Genomic DNA, 24,677 nt, shown 5'->3' on the forward strand with positions numbered 1-24,677 from the left:
AGAACTGCACGCATTGTATTCTTCACCTAACATAATTAGGAACTTAAAATCCAGACGTTTGAGATGGACAGGGCATGTAGCACGTATGGGCGAATCCAGAAATGCATAAAGAGTGTTAGTTGGGAGACCGGAGGGAAAAAGACCTTTAGGGAGGCCGAGACGTAGATGGGAGGATAATATTAAAATGGATTTGAGGGAGGTGGGATATGATGATAGAGACTGGATTAATCTTGCACAGGATAGGGACCGATGGCGGGCTTATGTGAGGGCGGCAATGAACCTTCGGGTTCCTTAAAAGCCATTTGTAAGTAAGTATTATTATTATTATTGAATTAATTTGTATTACTATCTTTGTATCATCTCCGCCACAGTTGTTCTATTATTATTATTATTATTATTATTATTATTATTATTATTTCTATCATCAACATTATCATTGATGTCTGTAAAATTTATGTAGACTACTGGACTGTACCCGAGCACGAGTATATGCTCATTTCGGGTATTTATTCATATGTATCATTTCAATTGTTAAATTGTAAATAAATTTAAAATTTGAATTGAATTGAATTTGAATTTGAATTGATGTTTTATATTACAGTAAAGAATTTGCAGTTTGAAATGTTGGCAAACAAACAAACAAATGCTAGGGAAGAAATAAAATTAAACAAATGCTAGAGAAGTGATTAAATTGTGCGATATACATCTATGATTGGTTGAAAGACGTCCTTTCGTACCGTTTTATTGGTTAATAGCAGTATGACGTAGTAAAGGTCACAATTAAAAATTCATCGTCTCCGTCATGGATTCGCCCACTAACTCTGGCCACAGAAAGCAAGCTAGCAAAGTTTTGGATCGTACTTTTGTGAAATGTATGTCAGCTTTACATGTATTCCTTTCCTTTGGCAAGGTAGACAACTAAATTGTATTCACTGTGAATAATACATGTAGTTTTGGTAGCATTATTTTAATTCCGGGTAAACTGCATTTCCTTTGGAAAGTGTATCGCGGGAGAGCCTTCGGAATCGTGCACCAATAGCGGGGCTGGGTTGCATTAGCAGTGCCTGTGATCTCAGCACAGAAACAGATTTCTCTCCGTATCAACGTCTCCAGATGATGTGATGCGGACTCTGCCGCTCCTCCAGGGTCGGACATTTATTGAATTTAATGGCACCGAGAGCTACAACCTGCTGCTGCCCACTTTGGCCTATTTGACCCGCCACCCGCTCTACAAGCAGGAACAAGTGAAGTTCTTGATAGAGATAGAGGCATTTGTTGATGGGTAGATATCCATTTACCTAAGTATTTATTTAATAATAGAACCAGTAATAAAATGAATCAATTTTTTGAAGTAACAATTTGTTATTGTACGAGGGTTGTAATTGAAGTAGTGACAACAAAAACAGTACGAACATATTATGTATATATTTATTAACACTACAATTGGTTATACACCCGGAGGCAGTGATATATAATATACAATAATACAATTACAATTATACAATAATTACAGCAATAAAAGAAAAATAAAAAATAAAATAAAACAAATTAAACTAAATTTATTTCTAACTATAAATAAATAGATGCAATAAACCTAGGACTATAAATAAAAACTATTCTATAATAACGCCTAACAATAAGCAAAAGTAAACCTAACGTATATGTAGTTCTACTTCACCCAACTATTACCAATTTAAGCAATTATACATCACCTTAATTAATTACAAATCAACTTAATTCATACAAATTCCACATTTGGGACATCTGGCCGAAATCTACGGCTGACCACTAGGATCCAGAATACAAAGCAGAGGTTAAATTAAAAATACAATATGATTGCGGAGAGAATACGGAACAATGATAAATTTAAAAATAAGGTACAATTTGATTTCGGAGAAACATGAGATGAAAATACATTGAAGAGTAACGAAATGAAGTGAAAAAAATTACATAGTATTATACAAGTGATTGTGTAAACTGGATAATGAATCTCTCAATACCATTAGACAAATTTTGTTAATGCCCACATTAGAAAATGTAAGAGAAAGGAGAATGGTTTTGGTTAACTTAAATGAAGTTCCCCTAGCGCCAAAAAGAAGTCCTTTCACTTCCCATGTATTAATATTCATTTTGTATCTCTCACTGAAGTGAGGAATACATGGGTTGTAAATAGACTTCTTTTCATCGTTAACGTTATTGGCTTGTTGATCATCCTTCTCAAAACGGACAGCGGGGTCAAGAATGAGGCTTCTTTGATTCCGGCGATCGATGGCTATAATGTCCGCTCATCTCGTTGACCCATTCTCAGCCAAGCAGTAAACCTCCTACTTTGCCTTCCGAAGAGTGGTTGCGATGGAGCTTCTCACTTTATGGTGGCGATTGTTCCTCAGTAGTTCTCCTTTAGGGTAATAACCCAAAACATGTCCAAGGGTTTCTACATATCACCTTAATTTATTTACATATCAACTAAATTACATATCATCTTAATTAATTACATATCATCTTAATTAATTACATATCATCTTAATTAATTACATATCATCTTAATTAATTACATATCATCTTAATTAATTACATATCAACTTAATTAATTACATATCATCTTAATTAATTACATATCATCTTAATTAATTACATATCAACTTAATTAATCACACGACACAACTTAAATAATTACACTGCACCTACAATTACATTTTCAGTCTAATCTTCTCAACCTTTCCTTAAATGTATTGATTTTGAGAGGACCACCCTGAAAGATTGCCGCAGGTAAGCTGTTCCAGTCTACTATTGTGCGGTTAACAAAGGAAAATTTTGCCACATCCGTTCTTTGTTTTCTACATTTAAACTTCCTAATATGATCTGCCCTGGCTAAATATGATGGTGTTGCGAATCTAGCATTGATGTCGGTCCATGCTTTTTGTCCCATTTGTGCCATAAACAATGCGGTGAGTCTAGTTTTTCGTCGCCTTGATTTGAGAGATTCCCACCCTAAGTCCCATATACTGGCCGAAATTCCATGAGAGAATTCCTTCCCCACGAGGATTCGAACCAGCGCGCATTCCGTAATGCGAGGCCTAGACATAATTGGTCCCCTATTATTTTTAATAGCAATAAATGACCTTCCAGAATTCATTAAAGCAATAAAAATTATGTATGCAGATGACACTACCTTCCTATGTTCTTCCTCTCCTCTAAATCAATTACAAGCTCTCAACAACGACACTCTATCACAGACGGCTTTATGGTTTGAATCTAATGGTTTCTTGCTTAATCAAGAAAAAACTACCAACTTAACTTTCAGCCTAAACTATCTAATAAATAAGGACAACAAACTCAACTACACAAAATTTCTGGGACTTTTTATAGACTCCAGTTTAACATGGGATAAGCACATCGAGTACATATGCACAAAGCTATCAAGAGTTTTATATTTGCTAAATAAATTAACGACTTGCGTGTCTCAAAATTATTTAAGATGTGTCTACTTTTCTTTCTTTCAGTCGATAATTCGATATGCCCTAATTTTCTGGGGAAATGGAACCAAAATTGGAAGCGTCTTGATTTTACAAAAAAGGCAATTAGAATTTTATGTAAATCAAATTATCTGGAACATTGTCGGCCACTTTTCAGACAATCACAGATTTTAACAATCATAAATTTCTATATGTATGATCTAGTACTTTACACTCGACAAAATATCGACAATTACTCATTAGTATATGATCATGAAATTAGAAATAGTGAACAAATTAATATTCCATATTGTAGATTACACAAGAGCAACACAAACTTTTTAATTATGGGGATGAAATTATATAATAAGCTCCCCAGTCAATATTATAAATTACCAATCAATAGTTTCAAAACTAGATTTTACAATTGGTTATTAAATAATCCCTTTTATTCTGTTGCTGAGTTTTTCAACACAAATTTGTATGAAATTGTATTTTAATAAATAAGTTTAATTGCAATTTAGTTACTTTTCTTCAATTTAAAAGTTTCAAATTATTTCATGTTTTGATTGTATTACTTAAATTTTACTGTTTCTGTTATTAGTGTTTTTTAAAACTGTATTTATATGTCTTTTTTTCAATGTATTCTGACGAAGCCTAAAACTGTATGTCTAATGGCCAAATAAATTGAATTGAATGCCTTAGACCACGACAATATGTAGCGGGACTATTTCTGAACACCCTGTATATTAAATACAATTTAATAAAGTTAAATGAATTGTTAGGAGAAAATACACAAACGATTAGGGAAAACACGGAAATTTTACTTGAAGCAAGTAGAGCGATCGGTTTGGAAGTAAATCCCGAAAAGACAAAGTATATGATTATGTCTCGTGACCAGAATATTGTACGAAATGGAAATATAAAAATTGGAGATTTATCCTTCGAAGAGGTGGAAAAATTCAAATATCTTGGAGCAACAGTAACAAATATAAATGACACTCGGGAGGAAATTAAACGCAGAATAAATATGGGAAATGCGTGTTATTATTCGGTTGAGAAGCTCTTATCATCCAGTCAGATGTCGAAAAATCTGAAAGTTAGAATTTATAAAACAGTTATATTACCGGTTCTTCTGTATGGTTGTGAAACTTGGACTCTCACTCTGAGAGAGGAACATAGGTTCAGGGTGTTTGAGAATAAGGTGCTAAGGAAAATATTTGGGGCTAAGCGGGATGAAGTTACAGGAGAATGGAGAAAGTTACACAACACAGAACTGCACGCATTGTATTCTTCACCTGACATAATTAGGAACATTAAATCCAGACGTTTGAGATGGGCCGGGCATGTAGCACGTATGGGCGAATCCAGAAATGCATATAGAGTGTTAGTTGGGAGACCGGAGGGAAAAAGACCTTTAGGGAGGCCGAGACGTAGATGGGAGGATAATATTAAAATGGATCTGAGGGAGGTGGGGTATGATGATAGAGACTGGATTAATCTTGCACAGGATAGGGACCGCTGGCGGGCTTATGTGAGGGCGGCAATGAACCTTCGGGTTCCTTAAAAGCCATTTGTAAATGAATTAAAACAATATTGAAATACAGGCATTACTTGTTACCATGGTGAAGAGCTGTACGTACACGTTTTAGAGAATAAGAATCGCACAAGTATGACTGTACTTTGTAGACACACGGTCGTTCCAGGAGCGTCCCAGGCATCCGGATCGAACATCACATCCTCTGACTTTATTTGCTGTAGTTCTTTTTTTCTCCCTCTCGCTCTACCAATGTTCTTTTCTGTGTATAAGTCCGCAGACTCTGCTACATCATAAGACTTGAGTCCATTACAACATTCGCTTGATGAAGTTTGGATCTGAAGATTTTTATGTTAGTGCTCCAGCGTTCAATCCCGTGCCCAAGGGAGACGCGGGCTGCGGTTCTATTTTAAGGCAATTCCATGTGCAACAATCGTCATGGCCATCAAACAATCAAGGCAACCGATGTTCACTTCACAGCCCCTTTTATTCCATTTTCTTCACTCCTCTTTTTATGTCTTTTGTACTGGATTCATACTTACTCAATCTTTCCTCATGTTTACTTTCTTCTTTCTCATTATATAAATACGTCACACATTCAAAGGCTTCTTGTACAATGGTTCGAGTTCGTCACGCGACATGTGTTTTTTTGTCACTCTAATTTTCTTGCAAAGATATATTTACAATATTCTATGCATCAGAAGTAACACATAATTGTACGAAGTTATGCAAAAACAGACCAACTAGCTATTTTTTAAATAACATATTTTCGTGTCACCTGCAGGCAAATAGTTCATAAGAATGAACATTTCTTAAAAGCTACAAAGATTCGTAACCTTCTGAGGAACAGAGAATTTGATATTTGGTGTCGTCATCCACAGAAAGGGAAAGGCGTATTTTTATTTATACAATATCCTGGTGCCAACAAATGGATTTGTAATCACGAAGGACTCTCCAACAGAGAATGGCGCGATGGCATTAAAATGGTTGGAAATGTGCTGTGCCGGGAAGATCTCAGGACAACCGTTGTAGGCATTGCCACAACGAGGTTGAAACTCTTGCACACGTCCTGGGATCCTGTCTGCACGGCGAAGGTCTGCGAAACGCTAGACACCACCAAGTACGATCAATTATAGCCACTGCCCTTAAAGATGCCGATTACAACACATTTGAAGAAGTACATGGTCTCTCCGTCACTGGCAGTATGCGGCGCATAGATATAATAGCTTTCAAGGAATCTACAAGATCTGGATTCATAATTGATCCCACTGTATGTTTCGAAATGGATGAGGAACAACCAGCAGAAGTGGATAATGAAAAAAAGAATATCTACAATCCTACCATTCCCTATTACCTCAAAAAATACCAGCTAAAAGAGCTTGAAGTAATCGGACTTCTGGTTGGAGCAAGAGGTGCCGCTACTCTCTTCATGAAAGATGTGTTTAAGAGGCTTGGAATACCTGCATCTATTATTCCGATTGTAACCTCAGCTGCATTGAAAGGATCAATTGCTCTCCTGAAGCATCACCTATATTCGAAATCAAACTAAGTTCAGTAGCATTCTTTACTTTTTTGTGACACTTGCCTCTCTAAAACTAGGTATATTTCCACCAATCACAAAATGTATTTGCAGCTATGTACTTGTAGGACTTTCATTGTCAATACCAAATTAATGGTTCAATGAACTTGTAAACATTTATATGGTTAAGTACTCTTTGTCCCTTGTGGCAGCCCATGAATAGTGAGAAGATTTATAAATTTTCTAACGTCACAAGAGATCTGAGATTTGCCGATTTATTTGGGAAATCTCAAACCTCGAGTGACATTTATTAGAACTCTTTCGTGAATAAAATAAAAATGTAAATAATATATCCCCACAATTCGCTCACAAAATGTTAATATTATTGTATATTTATGAATACTTAACCTATTCAGACATTGTGAAGTCGAAATAGATGAATATCGATTACTGCAATAAAGAAATTGAATGTTATTCAGTAATGCCAACTGAGAAAAGCGAAATACAGATTTAAAAATGTTAATTACATGTACTGCGCTTTTCTTTTGTTATTATAACATTATCTGATGAAATCATAATTCAATTTAAACATTTTATAGTATAATTACAAATAACCTGATTAATACATTAATTAAATGAACAATTGTTATGAAGGAGTGATATTTTCTTTAGATACAATGGACATGGAATTAGAAGATGAAGATGCAGATGTAGAAGTAGGATTTCGCACTTTATTTAGTACAATGGATTCATGCTCATCGATTTACGTTGGCGACACTGACTAAACAAAAGAACGACCATGCGATAAATTGATAGTGATAAATCGAGCTGCAGATATTATGGCGATGCATGACTGTGATTGGTTGGAATTCAAAATTTCATTACACTTCATTGGCCGAAAATGGAATGACGTCATATAAACGTAATAGTCATAAAAATACCTGAACACATGTTTCTTATTTTTGTCTGTAAAAATTGCGTTCAGTTTTTTGCTGACTTGCTTTTCCTCCATTTTGTGTTCTATAACAACAGACTAACAGACAATTTCTTGTCGCAAAATGTACATAATATTTATTATAATAATTCTCGAGCTACACGACACTGTGGGAAGTATGGGATGAAGACAAAATGCAAAAAAGACGAAGAAAAATAAATACGGTAAAAGTGTGAATATTAAAAAAAAAAAAAAGCAGTGGAGCAAATGGACAGCTTCAAATACTTGGGGTGTACTATAAGCAGTAACATGAGCTGCTACCAGGAAGTCAAAAGGAGGATAGCAATGGCAAAGGAAGCTTTTAATAGAAAAAGGAGCATCATCCGCGGACCTCTGGAAAAAGAACTAAGGAAGATACTAGTGAAGTGCTTTGTGTGGAGTGTAGCATTGTATGGGCACAGAAACATGGACATTACGACGAAGTGAAGAGAAGGACTAGAATTATTTGAAATGTGAATATGCAGAAGAATGGAACGTGTGAAATGGACAGATAGAATAAGAAATGAAGCTGTGTTGGAAAGAGTAACTGAACAACTCCAGAAAATATTGCGTGATAACAACAATTAAATTCATAGTTTTAAATACAACTTTCAAAATGGTTCAGTAGCAAACGACTTACAACATACAAAAAGCTATTATTCAGTAAGTAATTACAAAACTGTATTTAGATTTAAGTCAATATTTATTTATAACAAATGTAGCGAAGCGCAAGGGTATGGCTTGTTTGTAATAAAATAATAATTTATAATAAAATTTATGCATTTTTTTATTAGTAGGCTACAATATGAAACGCTACTGGCCGCATGTATCGATTGTAACAATGACAGTATCCATGGATAATAAGGAAGGCTGTGGAATAGCATATGAACTGCAGTTTCACTATTTTCTTGTAGTGGGCTATTCTTTTTTAATGTTGTAAAAATATAATATGAATAATTTAAAATCAATTCATATTAAATCAGGTGAACATGTTGTAAAAGTCATATTTACATGTTTTTAAAAAAACTAATGTCAGGAAAATAGCTTTCCATAAAGCCACGTTTGTTAAGGAGAAAGGATGGTATTTTTTGGTGAAAAATTAGTAAACTTTCAAAAGAAAAAAATTCTTTAAAATACTTTGTGATACATGTGGAATGCATAGCATAACATTTTGTGGGTATTTGTGTCCTTATCGGAAGTTGAATCCCATTTTTAAACTTCCTGCGTTATGGATTTTTAAATCACTCGCCCCCTTTTATTGTTGTTTCCGGTAAATTACATTTTCAAAAAAAAAAAATTTCTTTAAAATACTCTTTGATATGTGTGGAATGCATTGCATAACATTTTGTGGGTATTTGTGTCCTTATCGGATGTTGAATCCCATTTTTAAACTTCCTGCGTTATGGATTTTTAAATCACTCGCCCACTTTTATTGTTGTTTCCGGTAAATTACATTTTCAAAAAAAAAATTTCTTTAAAATACTCTTTGATATGTGTGGAATGCATTGCATAACATTTTGTGGGTATTTGTGTCCTTATCGGATGTTGAATCCCATTTTTAAACTTCCTGCGTTATGGATTTTTAAATCACTCGCCCCCTTTTATTGTTGTTTCCGGTAAATTACATTTTCAAAAAAAAATTCTTTAAAATACTCTTTGATATGTGTGGAATGCATTGCATAACATTTTGTGGGTATTTGTGCCCTTATTGGATGTTGAGACGTCATTTTTAAACTTCCTGCGCTATGGATTTTTAAATCACACGCCACCTTTATCGATTTCCAGTAACTTCAATTTTTTTGCTACATTGCCAGACAAAAATGGATATAATTTCTGAACTATTAAAGATACATGCATGAAATTTAGAACACACATTCTTTAGTCTATTAGGAAACTTTTTTCTGTAACAGAATTTTGTTAATTGATTTCATTTTAAAAATACTTCCGTTTGTTTGCAAGAAAGGAAATCAGAAAATTGTTATTATATTTTAATTATTTATTTTACAAACGTAGGGACTAATATCAAAATTCTGTTACAGACAGCTTGTAGAACATGCTTTTGCAAATACATTGCAAAAAACTGTTTGAATCTATCTTTAAAACGGTTTAGATATATCGGTTTTAGTACAATCCTGCATTGGGTATATTTTTTTTTTCAAATCTGGGCCCCCAAATTTTTTTTTTTCAAAATATTTATATTTGGTTGAGTTGCCACAGCTATGAGCTCTCTACATACAAAAAATTAATATTTTACACCAAATAGGAAAAATGTTTAAAAAAAAATACCACCCTCTTCCCTTAAAGTCCTCGGAAAACGATATAATTTCGTATCAAATTTTCTTTTGTAGCTGTGTACATAAACACACATTTTACTCATCGCGTAAAGATCTGTAATTCCAACGATTTCTGTCGTACAGCTAAACACTGCTATTTTCTAGGCTTTCATTGCACACAGGTGAAGCATTTGTCTGTAGATCCACTAGATAAATCTGGTAGTGTCACATTGTAAAATATTGTTCGTTGCTCTCTTATTTATATATAAAATAGTTTATTCAACAGTTAACCCCGTCAATCAAGCTGACAATGATACGGAGGCAACTGTTTTTAGAAATAGCAGTGTCAATAACCATTAAAAAGGCAGGGCCAAGCCGATGCCCCTGCTATCCAGCCGCTATTGTAAATAGATGTAATTTGATTAAAAACATGCATAGCAGAGGTCTGAACTCGCCGCTCTGTGTCAATTATCCGAGGGTAATTGAGGTAACTTTCGTCCCCAAATTCAGTTATCCAAAGATAAAAACATATTTCAACCACCGCCATTTCCGAACGCCATGTATCCTGACGTCAGCATCAAACCCACCTGTATATTACTTCCAGATTCTACTGCAAGATTTAATAGCTGGTATCTCCAATTCAGTTCTCAACTAAGTATATTTTAGATAAAAAAAAAAGGATTGCATCTCTCTGTTCTAGATTTGTTATACTAAGGGTCGAATTCATAGTCGTCACTTATAAAATGAGGAAACACTTAAGTAATTAGCATTTCCTTAGCACTTATTTCAGATCGTATCGCAGAGACGCTACTCATTCATATGCACTGAGCATTCCCTTGACATCGAAAGAAATATGGTAACGTGGCTAGACGTGAGCGCTTTCCTACATTCAATTGTTTTCCAGTGCCTTCAAATTGTTAAATCGGCATTATTGTCATACACAACTACAGAATTAAATATTATAGAGCTAAAAATTATACAAGATATCCAGAAAGCATTTTACAGAAAAGAAAGAAGTGAGCTAAGATAACTACTTATGAAATATGGAGATATTGTCGAAAGTAAAAAAAATTGATAATTGTTCTCTCCAAAAGAAGAAATTGACATAGAACAAAATTGCAGTTGAGTTTAATGCAAACTCCGGAAATATTCCTGTAAGTAAATCATTTTAATTTATTTTTCAGTTATTTTTATGCTAAACAAAGTGGAAATGATATAATTATGCAAATTTTAACAGCTTATTCCTTGAGTAGAATACAAACAAAAATGCAAATAACACTTTGTTGGGACGTGAATACTTTTCGAAAATAAATGCCACCTGAAATGCTGCTGTATCATAAAATCTCAAAGCAACCAGTACTTTCAGCAGTGGCGAAATCGGTAAGCCTGATGGTTGTATTGTGAATTGAAATGAGAGACACCAGAATATCCACAACAGTGTTCTTGTCGAAACGATACTTCCTCTTAAATTGTTGATCATTATACATCTCTAAAGGGTTTTCCATATCTCTGATATATATTTTGCTTGCGGAAACTCATTTTCATTTTAATTACAGAACTCAATAAATTAAATTATATCATAATCATCATCTATTGTATACCGAATCAGCTGATTACAATGCATATAAGGAAACACTTGAGTAAGCTGACAAGCTACCTTATTTGAATGAGTGTTCACTTCAGTGGGATTTATGAATTGGGAATTATTATAAGCAACTGCTTAAGTGTTTCCTTACGATAAGTTTTGACTATGAATTCGGCCCTTAGTTATATCATAGTTTAGTATATACAGTTGCGAAGCTCGGGATGATTTTTTGCATTTCTCGCGATAGTTGCTAGCCGCTTGGAGCGCTGTGAGTACTAGGAACAATAGACTGTGCCACTGCCATCGTGATCTAATACAGGCCGTAAGGCAGACCATGTGACTCGCTTAACCCGATCACGAAGGGCGACGATTCAACCATATAAATTAGTTGGAATGCATAAGGAGTAACATATATTTCTCTAAAATGTAGTGTAATTGCATTAATAAAATTTAAAGCAATGATTATGAGACATTTCAGACATAATTCACTTGCGAGTTAAGGTGTAATATTTTTGGTGTGAAAATTACGTTGTTCGTATGTGCAATATTTGCCTTTATTTCGTATAATATTGCGAAATTCTTGTACATTCATTTATGTACGATTCAATAATTGTCAATTGCACCGCACGGATATTAAATTTGTTGAAATTATAGGTTATGTTTACTACCACTGTACGATACTCCGCACATTCAGTTTGTCTGTATTTTAATACTACAATTGAGTATTGAAGAGACGAAGTAACAATCGTACGTACACTAATTTCATAGGAGTGGTATGATAAGTTTTCTGTCTTTATTAAGGAAGGTAGATGTGCTATATTAAATCACAATATAAATTCCATTCAAAAATAGCTTCCATTCTAAACTTAAAATGTTGATGCGAAAAGATTATGTTAACATGTAAAATTCTCTTCACATTAAAATAACACAGTTTTGCAATTATTTCTGCAACATAGGCTATAATGCAACAAGAAGTAAAGGGAACTTATGGACACATTACACTAAATAAAACTTAGCTATGATACGCAATAAAGTTATAATATAATAATTCACTGAGCTCCAAACACTGAAATAGAACCCGAACATATATTACGACCTGGTCTAGATCGAAACGGCATTGACTGTGCCGTATTTCGCATTGTTGTGAAAAGTTGTGTAAACTGTGAAATGTTGGTTATCGGTTGTAATAACTGTAAATGGCTAAAATACAATAATTTGAATAATAATAATAATAATAATAATAATAATAATAATAATAATAATAATAATAATAATAATAAGGGACAAGGAGGCGTTTGTGGTAGTATAAATATTGTAAGAAAAAGAGTTCAGAGTTATCCTTCTTCCGAAAGATCCAGGAAGGTGAATTTATAAAATATAATATATAATTTATGAAAATAATATATAAACCTCATGTATTTCATATTTCAATAGTGGAAAGGAGGTGTTAATTTTTTCAAAAGAATACGATATCGAAAGTACAATACATTTTATCGTCTGCTGGGGAAAGGGTCTGTGATGAGGCGATAGTAGTGATCCTGGTGGCTAGCAACTATCTATGGATGCATATTTCAACTGTCTACGTTTGCATATTTAGTAAATTTTGAGCTTCGCAACTGTATATACTAAACTGTGGTTATATGTAGATAGACAAGTATAAAAGATGGTGGTAAGTATCTACGCATCCAAGTTCTTAAACCAGGCCATATCAAAACCCTGCACATTGTGCAACTGTCTCTTTGCGATGTGCAGTCTCTATTCCCCTACCTGGAGGGAGTGAATCGCCTTGGAGGGGAGCGCGACAGGGCTATACAATACCTACAGCAGCTTTTGTTTCAGTAACACAATCCTACCATTCCCTATTACCTCAAAAAATACCAGCTAAAAGAGCTTGAAGTAATCGGACTTCTGGTTGGAGCTACTCTCTTCATGAAAGATGTGTTTAAGAGGCTTGGAATACCTACATCTATTATTCCGACTGTAACCTTAGCTGCATTGAAAGGATCAATTGCTCTCCTGAAGCATCACCTATATAATCGAAATGAAACCAAGTTCAGTAGCATTCTTTACTTTTTTGTAAACTTACAGTAGCGTGCAAATTAATCCGAACAACGTAATTACTTATGCAAAACACTCAAACGGGATTAAAAAAGGATCTAAGACATACCTCAGTAATCTATGTGGCCTCACTTCTTTCTAATAACAGCTCTGAGACGATTTGGCATGGATTCCACTAATTTCCTACAAATATTATTCATTTCTTCATCGCGAAACCATACACCAATGAGGGCAGAAATCATCTTCTCCTTTGTAGAACAATCCATTTTTTGCATTCTTCTTCTGCAAATTGACCACAAGTTCTCAATGGGGTTGATGTCGGGTGAGTTGCCTGGCCAGGAGAGTACCTGAATATTCTTCTTGTTGAAGAATTCTGTAGTTTTTCGAGACGTATGGCATGGTGCCAGGTCTTGTTGGAACACACCTCTGCTATCCGGAAATGATTTTTGCAGCTGGGGTACGATTCTGGTTTCCAATAAGTGAATATATTTGTCAGAATTCATCATTCCCTTGATAGGTATTAATGCTCCAGGCTCTTCATGTGTAAAACAACCCCAAAACATTACTTTAGGGGGGTATTTGGGTGCTTGTTGGAGATGAGCTGCTGTTACTTTTTCGGATCCTTTCCGTACGTAAGAAACACGGTGGCCGTGGACCTCGAAATGAGACTCATCGGAAAAAAGCATATTCTTCCAGTCATTCACTGTCCAGTGTTGATGTAATTTTGCCCACATTAAGCGTTTTTTGCACATAACAGGGGTTAGCAGTTGCTTCTTAATAGGCTTACGAGTCCTTCGTCCAGCTTCCAAAAGCCTACGCCGCACTGTTGTGACGTGAATATTCGCCCCAGTGGTAGCCATTAACTCGCGGGTTAAGTCGACAGCAGTGAGTCTAGGATTTAATTTACTTTTCCTGACAATTAAACGATCATCTGCAGGTGAAGTCTTCCTTTTCCGGCCACAGTTTCCTTTTTTCTGGGGTGTGATTGATCCAGTCTCCCTGTATCGTTTTATGATCGAATTAACAGTAGCCAAACCGATGTGACATTCTGCAGCAATTTGCCTCTGTGTCATAGAAGAATGCTCTGCTAATGTTATAATTTTAGACCGTTTTCGTGGAGTTGTATCCATTTGTGAAGACGGCAGAATGTACACAGGATTGCAGTATTAAGTCTTCAACACAACTGAAATGCTTATAAGTACAAAACGACAGGCAAAATGTCACATATTATGAACAAAATAATGACAGACCTTCAACAATGGAATTACACGTACTACAGATGTCAATTAAAGCGGTATGAGCAGCTGTGAGGCCAACAATGACAGAAAATGTAAAAATATGTCGTGTTCGGATTAATTTGCACGCTACTGTACCTTTCTAAAAATAGGTATATTTCCACTAATCTAAAAAAAATTATTTGCAGCTCTGTACTTGTAAGAATTTCATTGTTAAAACAAAATTAATGGTTTTTCATGAACTTGTAAAAATTTCTATGGTTAAGTACTCTTTGTCCCTTGTGGCAGCTCACGAATGGTGAGAAGATATATAAATCTACGAGTGCCGATTTGGCTGTGTCTGTGAATGGGTTACGATAAATAAAGTGAGGAGTTCACAGATAACGGAGAAGAGAAATTACGAATCATGTAACATAATTATTATAATGTTTTCTTCAGCCAACAATAATAATTATTTTAAAATGAAAGGCTTTCATCAGCCTATGTCGAGGTAATAGTCTTTTGAGGTGACAATTGAGATCAGATTAGTAAAGTTCTCAAAATATGATATTGCCAGCGCTTATTTCTTAATCAGTATCCTCACCAGTGGCGGCTGATTGACTGAGGCAAGTGAGGCCGGGCCTCAGTCACTTGGCGTAACTGAAATCAAATTTTGTGTTTTTATATAATGTGTTAGTTATTTGAATGAAGCATATATCGCTGTAGAAGCATTTGAAAACTTTGATGTATATAGACCTGTTTTGCAGTAAAATTTGTTCCTGAGGCCGGGATCGCTCGTGCCGGGTCTGCCTTGTGATGTATGTAGACCTGTTTTGCAGTAAAATTTGTTCCTGAGGCCAGAATCGTTCGTGCCGGGTCTGGCTTGTGATGTATATAGACCTGTTTTGCAGTAAAATTTGTTCCTGAGGCCAGGATCGCTCGTGCCGGGCCTGGCTTAATGCATTTCATGTTCTTTCGCGGGCTTTGAGTTTGCGTTTAAAACGATGTAGCTGAGGCACAATTCGGCTGGCCTGGTCAGGTTTCACTCGTCCCATCCATGGGCCGGCCTCAAGGGTAGAGTGGGGTGGGAATAGCAGTGATGACTTGTCTTCCTAACTAGGCCATAAATAACAAAATTCCAGCTCTTTGGCAGGCAGAGACCCACTCGATTCTCTCCCCTTATGTCTCAGTTTATGACATAAGCGAGGGTGTTCTACTATTGTACTTCGTAGTACAGTAGTGAATCTGGGCCAATGTTGTTATGTATTTCGGGAAAATATAAACAGAAACAAATGAGAGAAATAATGCTGGTGGTAGTTAATTCATTGTTAGTGTGTCCTTTTTAGAGAAGAAATAATACTGAAAGAAAGGAAGTTTTAAATAAAGAGAGAGACTACCGAGATACCTACGACATCGCTGACAATTTTTCTGACAGATAATCTTAAAATGCGAGTTTCTATTGCATCCTGGTATGGGCAACATAAATGGATATGTGGTAATGTGATGCAAAATAAACTTCTCTTGGCCTTGTTTGTTGCTGTCAAAGGAAAAAAATAAAAAGAAAAGAAAGAAAGGGGAATTTCAACACATAATATGGGATGCTTCATCACACTGAAACAATCACTGAAACTCAGAGCATAACAGCTTATTTGGTGAGCGAAATTATTATTTTTAATTGATAGTAATAAGAATAGGCTAATAATAGTAATAATAATAACAATAATAAATATAATAATAATACAGTAATAATGATATTAATAATATAACAACAATAATAATTAATATCATAAACAAACATTTTCTATCGGAGGCACTTAAACTAGTTGCATCTGGCCTCACCGAGGATTTCGATCACCGGCCGCTAGTGACTCTCACGGTAAAACGTACTTGACAATGGCGTTGTTTTGGAGTCTGTACTAACACAGCCATCAAAGGTTAGACGACTTACGACTTTCATTTCATAAGCTGGTAAGTGATGAGAATATAGTGAGGAATACATGTGAGGCCCTTGAGGTTGTAAGAAGAGAAGAAAATAACTATTTTCAAGGCGGAAAAAATTTCTGGAAAAATATATAATGTCAAATTTTCCATCTCACGTCACAATATTAATTCAATATACTTATATTCATAAATCTTTAAATCTGACATAAAGAGAATATCGTCGCTTCACAGCTTGTGAACTACACTTTTAATTTCTTTAAGTAACGCTCCCAACTTTTCGATACTTGCTCTCAACATTTTCAAATAAACTATATGTGAATTTAAATTCTAAGCTTAATTTATATTTATTAATATTAATATTCATTTATATTGACATACAGCAAAGAAATGATTTCAGTGTAAAAACTTCACAATGTCCTACTGCATGTAATTAATTGGGAGTATAATATTTTCTTCAACATTTGTGTACCAATGGTCACAGTAAATAATAATGCTTGACGAACAATGAAAGAGTAGGGTCTATTACTTTAAAATAATTAGTACCTACTACGTAAAATGAAATACTTGTTCGTTTCTTGTTGTTTCGAAATTACAGCAATTTTTTTTCTTCAAATACTGTATAAAAATCATTTTAATAAATTATGCTTTACAAACCACTACTTTGTCAAGTATAACTGAGTAAGCCTAAAGTTTCTTGTATTACAATTGTCAAATATAGACACTGATAATAACCGTATTTTTTTCGTTCTGCTAACTATGTTTATAATGTCCAAATGTCTATTTAATCCAACCCTAGAAGCGCAGAATAGATTATTGTACACCCCTCCAGCTAACAACGGGTAAGAGCAACGCTTTATTGATGCAGTCTGCACAGACCGCCGATCCGCGCACAAAACTGCACATTTAGGGCAGTATTCATAGACATTCTTAGCACGAGCTTCCGGTGGATGATCAGCGAACTAACGTTTTTCGTATTCATAAACCAGTGTCAGCGATATGATAAGATATATGATATATGATATGGTATGATATGATATATGATATGATATGATATGATATGATATGATATGATATGATATGATATATGATATGATATATGATATGATATATGATATATGATATGATATGATATATGATATGATATGATATGATATGATATGATATGATATGATATATGATATATGATATATGATATATGGTACGGTACAGTACGGTACGATATATGATATGATATATGATATATGATATGATATGATATATGATATGGGACGGTACGGTACGATATATGATATATGATATATGATATGATATGATATGATATGGTACGGTACGGTACGATATATGATATATAATATGATATGGTACGGTACGATATATGATATGATATGATATGATATATGATATATGTGATGTGATGTGATGTAATGTGATGTGATGTGATGTGATGTGATGTGATGTGATGTGATGTGATGTGATGTGATGTGATGTGATGTGATGTGATGTGTTGTGATATGATACGATACGATACGGTACGGTACGGTACGATATATGATATATGATATGATATGATATATGATATGGTACGGTACGATATATGATATATGATATGGTACGGTACGATATATGATATGATATGATATATGATATGATATGGTACGGTACGGTACGATATATGATATATGATATATGATATGATATGATATGATATGATATATGATATGGTACGGTACGGTACGATATATGATATATGATATATGATATGATATGATGTGATATGATATATGATATGGTACGATATATGATATATGATATGATATGATATGATATGATATGATATGATATGATATGATATGATACACGATATGGTACGGTACGGTACGATATATGATATATGATATATGATATATGATATGATATGATATGATGTGATATGATATGATATGATATGATATGATATGATATGATATGATATGATATGATATGATATGATATGATATGATATGATATGATATGATATATGATATGATATGATATGATATGATATGATATGATATGATATGATATGATATGATATGATATGATATGATATGATATGATATGATATGATATGATACGATATGATATGATATGATATATGATATGGTACGGTACGGTACGATATATGATATATGATATATGATATGATATGATATGATATGATATGATATGATATGATGTGATATGATATGATATGATATGATATGATATGATATGATATGATATGATATGATATGATATGATGTGATATGATATGAATCCTGTTTAGCACGCTCCTAGCCCGGGCTAGCGAAATGTCTATGAATAGCATCCCTAGAGTCTGATTTCTGACATGCCTGTCTTAAACGAACATAGGAACGAACGAAACAGGTAACATAAATAACACGCATAGGTGATTCGAAAATTGAAGCGCTGAGCCGAATAACGGTCTGTACAATCTGATAACTGTGCGAGAGGAACAAAAATGTTACATCGTAGGCCAGGCGTGCAGAACTCGTAAGTAGGGGAAATATGACGTCAGCCTCACTCCACATCTATTGGGGATTATCGACTTCCGCGTAGAGTTGTTTACATTCTCTATCCGTCAAAGGTCCATCATTGGCGGCATGTAATTTTCAAAAGGATTGTAATAAATTCGTTGTATTTATAATGCGTTACCTCGTTTCAAGGTTTACAATTATGCTAGATTTCCTGTCGGTAGTTTCTTTGAGATTTCTTCGCATTTAACCTAGAATTGTAATTTGCCACCACGTGCCCTCCTTCCCTTAACCTTTAGAACAGTTGTGGAAAGATGGTATGGGCCGGATGTCTCCTACGTGGGTACTTTGCCCGATACAATCTGTGAAATTGTCTACTGTTCCCATTGGCTCATCCGTATTCGAGAATCAGGTCTGCTTATTCCGCTCTCGTGTACTCCTCCATTTCACTAGGACTGATCGACTGGACACTGCAACTTGTACACATACACTGCTGTCTATATACATGCATATCACGACCGACCATGTAAACAACGTCAGATGAATACAGTATGTGTAAGATGTACAGATAAATACACATAATATATAATAATAATAATAATAATAATAATAATAATAATAATAATAATAATAATAATAATAATAATAATAGTAATAACTGCCTCCCATTGAAGGTAGCCCAGAAGGACTCAGTATACACTCCTACATGAATTTTACAATATTAAATTTTTTTTTATTTTAGTAGGTTATTTTACGACGCTTTATCAACAGCTTAGGTTATTTAGCGTCTGAATGAGATGAAGGTGATAATGCCGGTGAAATGAGTCCGGGGTCCAGCACCGAAAGTTACCCAGCATTTGCTCGTATTGGGTTGAGGGAAAACCCCGGAAAAAACCTCAACCAGGTAACTTGCCCCGACCGGGAATCGAACCCGGGCCACCTGGTTTCGCAGCCAGACGCGCTGACCGTTACTCCACAGGTGTGGACTACAATATTAAATATTTACATAAATTTTGTAGAAAGAAAATTAAAATAAACATATGTGAATTATAAAGTGAAGAAAAGAAGAAAAAAATTAAATAGAGTGAATATGATGACTCAGAATTTGGCAAGAGCGTTTCAAAACTGAAGTTATGATGTCAGCAGTAAGTGTCTGTGGTAGTTCAAAAGTCTTCCTGAAGCTTTCAAAGAACTTGGGAATCGCACCACGAGCTCCAATAAGAAGACCAATCACCTCAATGTCTTCAAGCTGGTATTTTGCTTTGAAGTAATCAACTGCTGGCAGATAAATGTTGATCTTTTCTTGATTGACATCCTCCGGCTGGCTACTTCCCGTTTCAATCCTTATGGTAGGATCAATTATATATCCTTTCTTGGTAAGGTATAGAGAGGAATAAAATTATTTCATTTCCACACAACTATTTTTGCTTATAACTTTCGACTCGGTCATTTCCGGACCAGGGTTCCTGATCTCAAATTGATACATGTGCCCTTCCCCATCATCCCTGAAAGCTTGTAACACTAGCCCGGAAACACCCTGTAGATGATGGAGGTTTGTTACATTTTTTCAGATAATGAGAATGGAATAATTATAGTTTTATTTTATTTATTGTTTGAAGAAGGCAAGTTTTTGACTAACCTAGTGTATAAACAGTGTCAAAAATCGATTACTACACTAAAGCAATGCAGATAGCGTAATGTGTAACGGACATGGTCGGTCCTGATATGCACGTCTGTAGACAGCAGTGTATGTGTACAAGTTGCAGTGTCCAGTCGGTCAGTCCTAGTGAAATGGAGGAGTACACGAGAGCGGAATAAGCAGACCTGATTTTCGAATACGGATGAGCCAATGGGAACAGTAGACAAGCTCACAGATTGTATCGGGACAAGTACCCACGTAGGAGACATCCGGCCCATACCATCTTTCCACGACCGTTCCAAAAGTTAAGGGAAGAAGGGCACGTGGTGCCAAATTACAATTCCATTTCCACAGAACTATTTTTGCTTATAAATTTCGACTCGGTCATTTCCGGACCAGGGTTCCTGATCTCAAATTGATACATGTGCCCTTCGCCATCATCCCTGGAAGTTTATGACACTAGCCCGGAAACACCCTGTAGATGTAGGAGATTTGTTATATTTTTTCAGATAATGAGAATGGAATCATCATGGTTTTATTTTATTTATTGTTTGAACATGGCAAGGTTTTAGCTAACCTATAGTCGCGACGCTGTTATTCCCGGCGTGACTCCTCCTCTTTGCTTACGTTTTAGGAAGTCAAGGCTCTATAAACTCTAGATAAGTAGTATCGTTCGCCATTTTTGTTGTTTCGTTGCCGAGCTACCATACGAGGAATCTATTTGCCACACCGTTAAACATTATCATGTCGTAGCTCCTATGATAATAAATCAAACGCACTGTAATTCAGCAAATAATTGAGCGGCAAATAACGTCTTCCTGTGCTTTCTGCGAACGCCAACGAAAGAGCCAAAATGGCGGGCGATTATATTAAGTATTTATTGAGCCTTAAGAAATGAATAACGTCTTCCTCAGCGAATCACAAGACGCACACGTTTAAATGTAGCCGACCTGCAACGCGATTGGCTGCCGGAAATTAGTATATAAACAGTGTCAAAAATAGATTTCCATAACCCTGGACACCAAACCTAGATATCATTGCTGCCAACATTTTCTCTAGCTTCGGATAGTGGCAATCTTATGAGATAAGTATGACGAATTTCGGACATCATGAGGCGTAGGGACGGACAGTCGAGGCGCTGCCTGGGCAACGTGCAGGTGCGTGGTGGCTAATTGTGGCACCTCATCCACTCTTCTAGCAGGCGGGCGGGCGGCGCCTCATCTATTATTCAGGGCCTCGCAGCAATAACAGGAGCGTGTAGCAACATCAGCGCCGGCCGCAGCTCCTCTGGGAGTCGCTACTGTCTGGTCCGCGCACATCGCCCGCGACCTGCATTACACCTCGGGGGACCTGGTTTCATATCCCGGCGAAAACAAGGGGAATTGCGTTCACTTGGTTAGGTCTTGGAGTGGTGTTTCTGTTTTTATCGTCCTATTATTTCTCCATTGAGCTTTTCCTTTTCCCCCTATAAAGATTTACGCTTGAGAGATCTGTTCCGAGGCTTAAAATTGGTCTCTTCATCTTTTACGGGGTTGCTCCACAACATGAGTACCGTATCCAAACGCCTATAGAACCAGGAGATACTGCACGTCAAGCATGCTCTGTTAAGGTCAATAACTTTCCATATAAAATAGAAAAAAGAACTTAAAAAATATGCGCTGCGGGTTGCTTACGCCAGGGGTTACCTCTTACGAGTTACAATATTGAACATCTATGCCCTACTTACTTGCCCCCTCACATAAGCCCGCCATCGGTCCCTATCCTGAGCAAGATTAATCCATTCTCTATCATTATATCCCACCTACCTCAAATCCATTTTAATATTACCCTCCCATATACGTCTCGGCCTCCCCAAAGGTCTTCCTCCCTCCAGCCTCCCAACTAACACTCTATATGCATTTCTGGACTCGCACATACGTTCTACATGCCCTGCCCATCTCAAACGTCTGGATTTAATGTTCCTAATTATGTCAGATGAAGAATACAATGCGTGCAGTTCTGCGTTGTGTAACTTTCTCCATTCTCCTGTAACTTCATCCCTCTTAGACCCAGATATTTTACTAAGCACCTTATTCTCAAACACCCTTAATCTCTGTTCCTCTCTCAAAGTGAGAGTCCAAGTTTCACAACCATACAGAACAACCGGTAATAATATTCCAAGTACCAAATCTCAAAACCATTTCACTGTTCAAATACTTTGCACAGCCACTATGAACTATAGAACTTCACTGACACAAACACACTTCACTTTCACAATAGACTTCATTGACACAATACACTTCACACTTCACTGACACAACACACTTCTTCACTGATACAACACTTCAAATAACAAAATATCAATTACACCCTTTAAATAGTGTGTATAATATACTACCGTCTATTAGTAAAGTCCTTAAGCCTATTTTTAAATACATTTTTGGTTATTGGTAAAGCCTTTAGTAAGTCTGCAGGTAAAGCATTCCAGTCCCTGATAGTACGATTGAGAAAAGAAAACTTTCCAGTGTCCGTCCTCTGTCTTCTTTCCCTCAATTTATATGAGTGGTCGTTCCTTGAAGAGTAATTTGGCGGCTGCAACCTATTTTTTATTTCTCTCCAGGCAGGCTCACCTCTGTATGTTTTGAACATTGCGCATAATCGAATTCGCGTTCTCCGGTCCGTGAGTGTGTCCCATTTTAATGGTGAATTTTTACGACAACGCTTGAGAGCCCGTTTTTTAATCTTTTCCAGTGTCTTAATATGTTCTAATCTTTAAGGATCCCAACATGCAGCACCATATTCCATTACTGGACGTACTAGCAACTTATATGCAATCTCTTTGGATTTATCAGAGCCTTTTCTTAGTACCCTCATCACAAAGTGTAACGCCCTCCATGCCTTTCCCGCTGTGTCAGTAACGTGTTCCCCCCAGCCGAGATCGCTGCTAATGTATCTTCATTAATTCCGTAAGTTTTCGCTTGCAATATTTAATGACTCCCTGTATATAAAACCTTTAAAATAGCAATCATATCAGGATATTATTACAATTTTATGAAACTCTAAAGCCACACAATACCTACAAAAGTATGCTCTTTAAATAGAATATTACACTTTTTACGTTCCTTTCGGAGACAGCGTTCACAAAGAAATTACGTACGTCTGACACTCCTGAATATGAAACCATTGTTAGATTATACACCATTTCCTCTGAATTCATCAATAAAACTAGTGGTAGACAGACATTTTACTACCTGAAGGCCAAGTAACAATAGAGTGGTCCAGTTTCTCGAGCGCCATACTGTATATCGAGATTGCCATAACAACTGCGAGAAACGCGGCAAATCTAATGGCGATAGACAAGTCACAATAAAACATTCTCGTCGCTACGTTGTAAATCCACTTTGTGACAGAAGAGCATCGAGTCTGCCGATTCTTTCGCAATGCTGCCATCGTTTTAGGTAGTCATATTCGTTCTGTCTGTGTAAATCATCATCAAGGGAGAATATGGACAACAGGAGTAGTCCTAAGGCGTTGTATCTCATGTACCGGTACACATCCATCAGCCAAAACAGTGGATAAAAGCGTTGTAAGAAGAAGAATGAGTGATAGGTATAGTTTAGAGGATGAAATATACCACCGTCATGACTTACATAGGTCTAAACTGATATTATGTTTACATAGTTCTATTTCCGATTTATTTTATTTAATTTCCACTATTTATCAATGCGTTTTGTTCACTTCTTCATTAATATGTTAATACGTTTATATATGTTCTCTGACTTCTCTTCAAATCTATCAATAAGCCTGACACTTGCTTATTTACTTACTTACTTACTTACTTACTTGCTGGCTTTTAAGGAACCCAAAGGTTCATTGCTGCCCTCACATAAGCCCGCCATCGGTCCCTATCCTGAGCAAGATCAATCCAGTCTCTATCATCATATCCCACCTCCCTCAATTCCATTTTAATATTATCCTCCCATCTACGTCT

The sequence above is a fragment of the Periplaneta americana genome, chromosome 14, assembly GCF_040183065.1.
Source record: "Periplaneta americana isolate PAMFEO1 chromosome 14, P.americana_PAMFEO1_priV1, whole genome shotgun sequence".
In the NCBI taxonomy this organism is placed as follows: Eukaryota; Metazoa; Arthropoda; class Insecta; order Blattodea; family Blattidae; genus Periplaneta; species Periplaneta americana.